This window comes from Vombatus ursinus, unplaced genomic scaffold (assembly GCF_900497805.2).
Source record: "Vombatus ursinus unplaced genomic scaffold, bare-nosed wombat genome assembly UNPS02011572.1, whole genome shotgun sequence".
NCBI lineage: Eukaryota > Metazoa > Chordata > Mammalia > Diprotodontia > Vombatidae > Vombatus > Vombatus ursinus.
In genome coordinates, this window is record NW_020951350.1 from 2,922,898 (window position 1) to 2,933,212 (window position 10,315).

General features: G+C 42.3%; 1 pseudogene; it reads left to right on the forward strand.

Annotated features, from left to right (window-relative positions):
* Positions 1 to 6,739: 6,739 nt before the first annotated feature.
* On the forward strand, positions 6,740 to 7,402 carry LOC114038990 (annotated as a pseudogene).
* Positions 7,403 to 10,315: the final 2,913 nt, after the last annotated feature.

The following is a 10,315-nucleotide window of genomic DNA, read 5'->3' on the forward strand; positions in this document are numbered from 1 at the left end:
ATTTTTAAAATAAATAATTCTGTATGTTTTATTATATGTCTTTTTTAAATGTTACTCAGAGAGGGGATCCAAAGGTTTTATTAGACTGCCTAAAAGGTCCATGACACCAGAACAAGGTGAAGAATTCCTGCTCTAGAATAAGATCATATGAAGTAGGGTTGGCATCACCTACCTCCTCTTTTCAATCTGGAAGCCAGAATTGCCAGAAGCCACTGCAGAGCCAGAAGAGACAGAAATCTGAAGAGATTGAAGAGTGTTCTCTCCTGCTCTCCCTAACTCTGCCAGCCCTTCATGCTAGGGCAGGGCATTGATCTTCACCAGTGAGGAGAGAGCCCCATAGCATTGGGCTTTGGGACCTGGCTTACAGATAGAATTATGGATCTAAGAAAGGAAAGGACTTAGAAAGTCATTAGTCCAATCCCCTAATTTCACAGATGAGGAAATCGAGGTCCAGAGACTTGAAGTGACTTGCCCAAAGACCCACATATTATCTGTGATAGAGTCATGATTCCAGCCCGGGTCCTCCAATTCCAAATTCATTCGGTCCAATCAGTGCTCAGTTTTGTGCTCTCAGACCTCCTACTTACAACCTAAGGATCACGTGGGGTCCTCCTTCCCAGTGGAAACCTGGATCCCGCGAATCCTTCCCTGGCAATACTGGCATCTTGATGCCTACTCCTGGCACAGATGGCTGGGCCTGGCCTAGCTCGGCTTCTCCCCAGGGTTTGGCTGCATTTTACTGTCTATGATGTCTTAAGACCTAGCCCCAACCTCCCCAACCCGAGGACAGACAAGTGTGCCTTTAGCTGCTTCCCTTTAGAGCTTCCTGATTTTACTTATTTTGGGATCAGTAGTTGATCCGATTTTCTGCATGTCAGCCAGTCGTTGGGGCATGTCCTGTCCATGCCGCTGTTGTATGATTTCAGGGGGGAACTTCTGCGAAATCGAGGTCAGTTTTGTGTAACTTAGTGGATATATCACTTACTTGGCTCAGAGCCACACATAATAAACATATGAGTGGGTCTGCAACTGGTTATGTTTTCCCAGCCTTAGAAAAAAAAAACTGGTTAGCATTTTGAAAGTCTTGAGGTTTCTTGCCACCTCAGAAGGGTCTAGGAGCCTTTCTGTGCCTATTCTATTCTTGCTATTGTGATAATAATAACTAGCATTTCTGTTAGAACTTTAAGATTTACAAAATACTTTACAAATGTTACCTCATTTATTCTTATGACAATCCAGGAATTGATGTTAGTATTATTCTCATTTCACAGATGAGGAAACTGAGGCAGACAGGGGTTAAGTGACTTACCCAATATCAGAGAGCTAGTAAGTGTCTGAGATAAGATTTAAACTCAGGTCTTCCTGGCTCCAGGTCCATCATTCTATTTACTGCTCTACTCTGATTGCCACTAGGCAACTTCACATGTGAGCCCCCTCCCCCCAATAGCTACCCCAGTTAAGGTAGTATGTGGGTTAGCATCCACTCAAATGCAGAGCTCATAAGCTCCCATTGATATGTTTACTTTTGCTAGACCAACTAATGGACATACTAGTTTAAAGTAAAAGACATTTAATCAAACAGCATAGCAAACTAAGTGACCAAAATATCCTTCTTATCCAGACGGGAACATTCTTCCATAGAATGTTATTGTTGTTCAGTCGTTTTCAGTCATGTCTGACTCTGACTCTTCCTGACACCATTTGGGGTTTTCTTGGCAGAAATACTGTAGGTGTTTGCCATTTCATTCTCCAGATCATTTTACAGATGAGGAAACTGAGGCAAACAAGGTTAAATGACTTACCCAGGGTCACACATCTAGTTAGTGTCTGAGGCTGGTTTTGCACTCATGTCTTCCTGACTCCTGGCCCAGCACTCTATCCACTGGGGCATCTAACTGTCCCCTCCCATAGATTACTGAACCACAGGTGGGGAAAGAGACATATACTGGAAACATGCATGAATTCAGAGTAACTTATGTTTCAAACACTGAAAAGCTATGAATGTCATTGGAGCCATTGCTAGCTCTACTCATCTAGTGTCTCTGCTGCTCTAATTATTGATGTTTACTAGACTTCCTAATCAATAAACATTTATTAAGCACCTACTCTGTGCCGGGCACTGTGTTAAGCACTCATCCATGGCTATGGACACTCTGCTCTCAACGGGGTCTGTCCCTTGATACTTTCTGGTGCTGTCCTCCAGTTTTCTTCTGCAATGTGGTTTCTTCTCCCCAGAAGAAGCCCTTTAACTTATAAACCAGAGGCAAATCTTAGCTCTTTTTGTAATGAGCATACTCAGCTAGCTGCCCCTAATCCACTAGTTAGTGAGGCCCTTGAGTATTTTTAGGTTTGTCAGTCTTAACTTCTTAACTACATTTTGGTCAGACAATTCCTTTTAAGGAACTTTGTGAATAAAGAGAGAGCCAGTTTTTGATTTGGAAGTTGAGCCACAGAGAAGAACAGGTCCCAGGAACCCCAGTGAGCATCCTGCCCAGCTGAGATGTAATGCCCAGGGACAACAGCCTTAGAATACCATGAGAAGGGAAATGACAGGGAGGAACTGCAGTGCCAGAGGTGTGAATTGCCTGGACCATATATGTTCTCTGTAAATGTGTCTCTCCACTAGGCACTATGTGGGCACATGATTCCATGTGTGAGCATACTCTTTTCACTGATGTTGTGTGTCATTGTGGGAGAGTGCACCTCAGATGTCCTTGAAGGAATGTTTCATTGCTATTGTCCTTATGATGCCATCTCAGTAAATGTCTTTGCTTTGAATTTAAAAAATTTGTAAGTCCTATTTATCCACTGGCCCTGGAAAATCACTCAGTGGCCCCACTTCAGTTGTGCTAAACTGAAAAAGAACCGGGTGAAACTGTGGTAAGATTTTTCTCAATTCCCCCACCGTGTCTCTTATGTACCATGCAAATCACAGGAGATGGGCTGGGTAGAGAAAGCTGAAAGGGCTTCCCTTTACCTTATTATCTACCAGAAACAAAATCACTATCTTTTTCTATTAATATTAATACTCAGTATCTGCTTTATAGGAACAATAAACAATAAAAACAATGTTTACAATAACCATATATAAGGAAAACTATTGCTCACTTCTCAGATTAAGATAAATATATATGTATATATATCTTGCTAAAACAGTAAGAGACATCATCTTTCATTTATAATATAGTTAGATCCCTTTAAATTTGCAACAATTTTTTACTTTGCTATCTCATTCATAGCATGTTTGATGCATGACATAAGCATCACCTCTAAAGCACAATAACCCTGTTAGTTTCCATTCTTCTCAACATAAAAAAGAGTAATTGCTTTAGAATGTAACTTCTGTATTCATTCACCAAATATTTATTTCTTTAGTCCTACATTGTTTCTATAGATACCTGAATTTTGTATGAGTAATGTACATCATCTTCAGATCATAACAACAAGCACATTTAAATGATCTGTACAAATGCCTTACTAATCAGAAAAGTTCACAATACCTTTTGAGAACCTTCTCTGTGCAGAGCCTTGAATTAAGTACTATGGGATCTTTAGCAGGAGGAGATTTGGCTAATATATGGTTGATAGGAGAGCTTCCTTGTATTTCTCTATTTCAATAAATATCTATGATCTCATCAGTGTGGATACTGTAACCCAACTATACCTTCTTATCCTACACAATTCTTGTCTAAATCTTTCCTCTGTAGAGGACCTAGCCAAACAGCTGGAGACCTTCTTTTGGGTCTTTTAACATGTTGCGGATACCAGTGCAACACTCAGGTTATCTTTTATCTATCCATCATCCCTTTTTTATACATGACCAGTCGATCTCCTAGTTCTCCACTACAGAGTATGGGCAGGTATTCTGTGACTGATTCCTATTTATTTACTGAGTGTAGAAGAAAAGCCTTTTAATTAGCTGCTGAGTTGGAACTGACTATGCACGAAAAGGGCACTAACAGGCCAAATTGTCTCTCTCTTGCTCTGGCAGTTCGAGTCAAGAAGAATAAACTGTGAACCTCTGGTTGGAGGAGACCCTCCTCAACCTGGTTACCATATGGTTTGGAAGTCACATGAGGCCTATATTCTATCTGTCCCTGTTGTGTCTACTCTTTCCAGCTCTTAGGTAAAGAAATATTGGAGATGGAGAAACCTTGTGAGATTCACAAGATCAGAGAAGTCACTAGAAGCCAGTGATGGGAGACCATGACAAAGACTGCTCTGTCTGCCTGAGCCAAGATGGAAGAGGCACCATCACAGCCCCAGGAACAACCTGTTGGATCTAGACCAGCAGCTGATACATCATATCCTACAAGCAAAGAAATAACTCCATCCAATGGTGGTGCAACATTCAGAAGTGAACTTGTTAGGCGAATTACTTAGTAGTAACTCCTTTGAGTTTGAGCCCACTCTCCCTGGGGACTGAGGTGATAGAAGGGAGAGTATACTCTTTTTCCTACAATTTGGGAATATGTGTTTCTTCTTGTGTCCTTGCCATATCTTTTCAGTAAATATTATGGAAGCTTTGAAATGAATTGGCTAGATGATTTTTGAGATGTTAATTGGCATTTGATATTGGAGGGGAAACATACCAGAATAGGGATTCAAATTAATAGCATTAGAAAAGTCCCAGTTCTCCTCAGGAGTTATTCTTAGAACCTTGTATGAGAAATGTAGCTGCCATCTTGCCAGTGTGAGGAGGCGGGATAAGGATCCTAAGAATATATACCTGTGCTACAAGTATTTACTTATTTATGTACATGTTACAGCCCCAACCTGGATTCAAGTAGCATGTATGTTTCTTGAGGACAGGGATATTTCATTTTTTTTTACTTTGTATCCATAATCTCACATTGTTGTTCAATGGTTCAGTCAGGCCCAACTCTTTGTTTCCCCATGTACCATAGCATGCCAATGTTGTTCGTGGGGTTTTCTTGGCAAAGATCCTGGAGTGGTTTATCATTTCCTTCCCCAATGGATTAAGGCAAACAGAGGTTAAGTGACTTACCCAGGTTTGAACAGCTAGTAACCATCTGAGGCTGGGTTTGAACTCAAGTCCTAACTCAAAGCCCAGCACTATCCACTGAGCCACCTAGCTACCTTCATAGTCTCACATAGTAGGTGCTTAATTCATGTTTATAGAATTGAATTGAAGAGGGAATGTCGTGTTCCTACTTGCAGACATGCAATCATCACAATGTCATCTGTAAAGAGGAGTATCTAGAGGACCTCACCATCTACAGGGAATCATTCTTCCATTCTCAAATATATCCCAGGACCTCTTCAATGTGACCACTCCTCTCCTCTAGCTACACTCAGACTCATGGTATTGTTAGAGAGTAGTTTTCTATTAAAAATCGTAACTCTAAGCCCATACCAATGTGCCACTTTATGGAAGACCAAGGCAGATAGCAAGTGAATTCAAAGCAAAAGTTGTTTAAACTAAATAGCAAGATAAATAATGAAGGGAAATTCTCCATATGCAAAGGAATGAGTACAATCTCCCATGCTGTCAGTGGGAAAGGGAACTCTCCCCGGACAGCTCATATTCCTAAGATGAAAAAAAGTCTCATGGCCAAATTGGCTCCGTTTTCTAGTAAGCTGTTGTGCCTCACGACTTCCACCCCACCTCCACATCTGCTGCTTGTGGCTTTCCCTCAGAGTTGCTGCTGTTATCTGGCACTCGACTACTTACCCACTACGCTACTTTTCTGAGCTGCTACTGCTTCCCTCTGCTACTAGATGTCCTGTTAAGCTGCTCATCTGCTGTATAGCTTTTGCTTCATATGCTAGGGTTTTTCCTCAAAAGAGGCATTATCCCTCTCTATACCTAGGCTATTTTAGTTCTTTTGTTAGTCAGGTCTTTAGCTTCAGCCAGCAAGAAGAAAAGCCCTTAAGACAAAGTCTTTCTTTTTAACCACCTCACTCTCCTTCATCCAGAACTCCCCGAGGTCCACTTACTATGCAGGTAGGAGGGAGTAAATTCCTTTCAAAGTCCACCCTTGTGTCTGTCTGCAGCTAGCTCCAGTTTCATTCAAAATTACCTGGACCTTCAGTCAGCAACAAAGAAGGAGCGCATAGGACTAGTGACTTTTGCCCTACAGTCATACATTTAAAACTAAAAGGAACCCCAGAGACCATCTAGTCTAACCCCTTAATTTTGGATAGGATAGCAACTGGACCTGTGATTTTATTTTTGTAGGATACAAGGTTAGGAAATTCTCCTTTCCAATGTAGGCCAACACCTTCTTAGTAACATATAGTCAGAGTGTTGCCTACAGTAATGAGAAGTTATTATTACACACAATCAATATGTGTTAGAGATAGGACTTGAACCCAAGTCTTTGTGCGTTCAAGGTAGCTGGCAGGGCAGAAGAGGGGTGGCCAAGGTGCTTGCCCAAGATCATACAGTTAGTGTTCATTCAGAGATGAGATTTGAATCTGGAACCAGAGAAGATAGTGGCAAGCAACTTTTATTCCCTGATCACAAAGGACATTCTTGATGAACATGGTGAACATATGTCTCCCTGTTTTAAATCATGCCAGATAGCTATTTCATATAGCTATCTTTTTGTAAAATGAATTAGTACAATAATAACATGATTGTAAAATGTATTCCCCTGTGGGGGAAAAGGAAGAGGAACAAGCATTTATTTAGAACCTAAGACTCCCTCCTCCTTGCTCTGAGCTCCTGGTTTGACCTACAGTAACCACAGGAGAAGATCCCAGTGCATCTGGAATGTTCCAGCAGGAAGGCCACATCACCACTTCAGTGGGCAGACCATTTGCTAAACTGATCAGGCCTCCAGTTCAAATGTATGGTCTAGAAGGTCGATATGCCACTGCTCTTTATTCTGCTGCATCTAAGCAGAATAGGAGTAACTCAGAGTAACAAAACTTTTGAAGGATCCCAAAATGATCGGTTCTATTATGAATCCCTATATAAAGCATTCTATTAAGATAAAAACCCTAAATGACATAATAGCAAAAGAGAAGATTTCCCCCATCACAGCCAACCTCATGAAATTGCTTGATGAAAATGGTCGCTTAAACAATACCCCAGGAGTCATTTCAGCATTTTCTATCATGATGAGTGTGCATCATGGAGAAGTGCAGTGCTCAGTTATTACTGCATCTACTTTAGATGACACAACTCTTTCAGAATTAAAAACAGTCCTGAACAGCTTCCTAAGGAAGGGCCAAGTCCTGAAAATGGAGGTTAAGACTGACCCTTCAATCATGGGAGGAATGATTGTTCGTGTAGGAGAGAAATATGTTGATATGTCCGCGAGAACCAAGATCCAGAAACTAAGCAGGATTATGAAGGAAGCTGTTTGAAAATAACATTTTTCCACAACTCATCAATGAAACTTCCAAAAATTGTGGAAACAATAAAGTACTTAGAAAAGTTTTTTAAAAAAGAACCTAAGAGGCAACTAGGTGGCGCAGTGGATAGAACACTGGCCCTGGAGTCAGGAGGACCTGAGTTCAAATCTGGCCTCAAGCACTTACTTAGCTATATGACCATGGGCAAGTCTGGAAAAAAAAAAAAAGTAAGAAAGAAAGAAAGAAAGAAAGAAGAACCTACTATGTGCCAGACACTGTGATAAGCTCTTTATAATTACTATCTCATTTGATCCTAACAACAACTCTGGGAAGTAGGTGCTATTATTATCCCTACTTTACAGTTAAGGAAACTGAGGCAGATAGAGCTTATGTGACTTAGCTGTGATAAGGTATGTGACATATCTGGTATGGGTCAGAGGCAGGATTCAGACTCAGTTCTTACTGGATACCAGGCTCAGCATTATCCACTGTGCCACCTAGATGCCTATGGCTAATGTACTCATCATGTCAGATTAATACCATATAAGTAAAATTGGATTCCTCACTGAAGGTTTATCTATGGGTACGCGGAATTAATAAAGCAGGGTTCAATAAATAATGCACCCAATAATACCGCCAAAGGCACCCAAATTCAGTTCAAATGCAATAGATAATGTTGATATCATACTATCACAGGTCTTTTCTATTAACAATGGGTCAAGTACAAAAGTGGGAAAACAGTGGCTGCTATTAGCAGCAATCTTGCTATCAGTCACTTCAGCTTAACTGTTTTCTGGGAATGCACTTTCCCAGAAGATTTGTTTGGGCATTCGTTGAAAAGTATCTCTTGTCAAAACAAAACGTATCAGTAAAAACGGTTTACCTTAAGGAAGAAGGAGTGGAATTGTGATTCAACTGGAATGCTCTAGAGAGGACATACCTCCTACCACTGCAGGTTGACACATTCTCTGCAATTTACAGCCTAGACCTAGAACAAGGAGAAATTGCTTGACTTGCACAGAGTCACACAGCCAATAAGTGTCAGAAACAGAATTCGAACTCAGGCCTTCTTGGCTTTGAGGCAATTCTATCTCCTCTGCCATGTTGCCTCTCTTTAGTTTAAGGGGCAGGATGAGGGGAAGGGCAAGAAGGGGATAAGGGCAACCATTACTTAGTGATCTGGTCCCATAAGGAAGAAAATCGGGGATGAAGATGACCAGGTATTCTTTTGGTCTGGAATTGGCTCTTCTTACCTCCGACGCTCCCAACTTGTGCCACCGTCAGAGCAGGACTTCAGGTTTAAAGGATTGCACAGTGCTGAGAAAGTAGATTAGCATTGTCTTTTTTTTTTTTTTAACCAAATGCCAGAGGGTCTTATACATTCCTATATTCCCTTTGGGAGCAAGAAGCTGTCTTAAGAGGAGTTGGGCTTTCTTTTTCCTTTGTTGCCACCCACTGTAATTGTCCATCTTTCTTCCCCGCATAGCCCCCATCTTCATCAGTCAATCTCTCAGCAGCCTCGATTTTCCATTCTAGGGAAAGTGAAGTGGAACTTTTCCTTTGTATCTACTCTGACTCAGGTTTTCAAGCATTTCCCACCCCCACAGCATCTGCAACGGGGGTGGGAGCAGCATGGAGTCATGCTTCTCTAATGGTGTTACAGAAGCCTCCTGGAATGGCCCCTTGGGAGCCAGCCTGGCTAAGAGGGCCTCATTGCCTAGGGTCATTTTCTAAGTGGCTGCCAGCTTCTCTGCCCATGTGACAGAGGCTGGTTTGATGGCCTGTCCCTTTCTCCAAAGAGCATCACCTCCTTGGGCGTCAGGTCCCAAGGGAACCTCCTCACGACTCTTTCTAGGTCATACGAGTTGGAGGGATTTTTTCCCTCTCTCTCTTGGATGTCTGGAGGCAGGGGTGAAGTACTTGGCAACCTGATGGGGTTCTCTCCTGCTTAAGGATTCTGTGATCAGATCAGAATCAGCCCCTTAAAGGAAACAGGTGATGAAGCAAGGACCCTTAGCCACAATGGTGTGATTTCCCACCAAAACAATATCCAGGGTCTAACCAAAGTCAAGCAATGGAAGCCCGTGACCTGCAGCGAGTTGTTCCTGGTCATGTGCTCAAGGGAGTAGGTGTATGGAGGTGGGGGTGGAGTATTGGGTATAGTTGATACAAGCAGGCATGTGCTCTTAGCTTATTAATGTAAGGGCCACAGGAGGTAGAGTCAGGTAGAGGAGGACTCAGGATGTGGGCAACCCATTCTCAAGGCTGTTGCTGGAATATACAGTGCAGCTACAGAGGAGTATTCTGTGCTCCCAACATTGCCTTTATTCCAACACCACCTCCTCCACCCACCATGCTGTTCTGAACAGTTCCTTGTCTCCTGGGTCTGCTCCGTTTTTTCTTTGCTTCCCAGATAGCTGTGCCCACATTGAATGTCCCAGGAAACTGATCTTTATGGTAGCTGTGGCACCCCAAACAGAGAAAGTACTTAGGGTCGTCTGAGGGTTGACTTCTCTTCCCAGACCCTCAAATTCCTCATAAGTCACTGAACCAGTGAAAAGCAAGAAGCAAGCTTGCTCCTCTTCAACACGGCTCTCTTCTTTATTGCTCAGTTCCTACAAAGTCTAAGAACTTCCCCAGTCCAGGAGGCTTGGTCCAGGAACTCCTTGAAAAACATGGTTTTCTGGGCAGCTAGGTGGTTCAGTGGGTAGAGCACTGGTCTTGGAGTCAGGAGGATCCGCGTTCAAATCAGGTCTCAGACCAGACACTTGACATTTACTAGCTGTGTGACCCTGGGCAACTCAATTAACCCCAATTGCCTCAAAAAAAAAAATAATGAAAACATGGTTTTCCTAAAGGGGTCACATTGTTTTACAGGCTTCCTTCCTGGGAAATGAGTTTATATGTGGGCCACCCTGTATTTCTGTCTGACCTCTCAGTTCTGGTCCTTTCTGTATGTCTCCAGCTTCCCTCCATAAAAGTCAGGCCT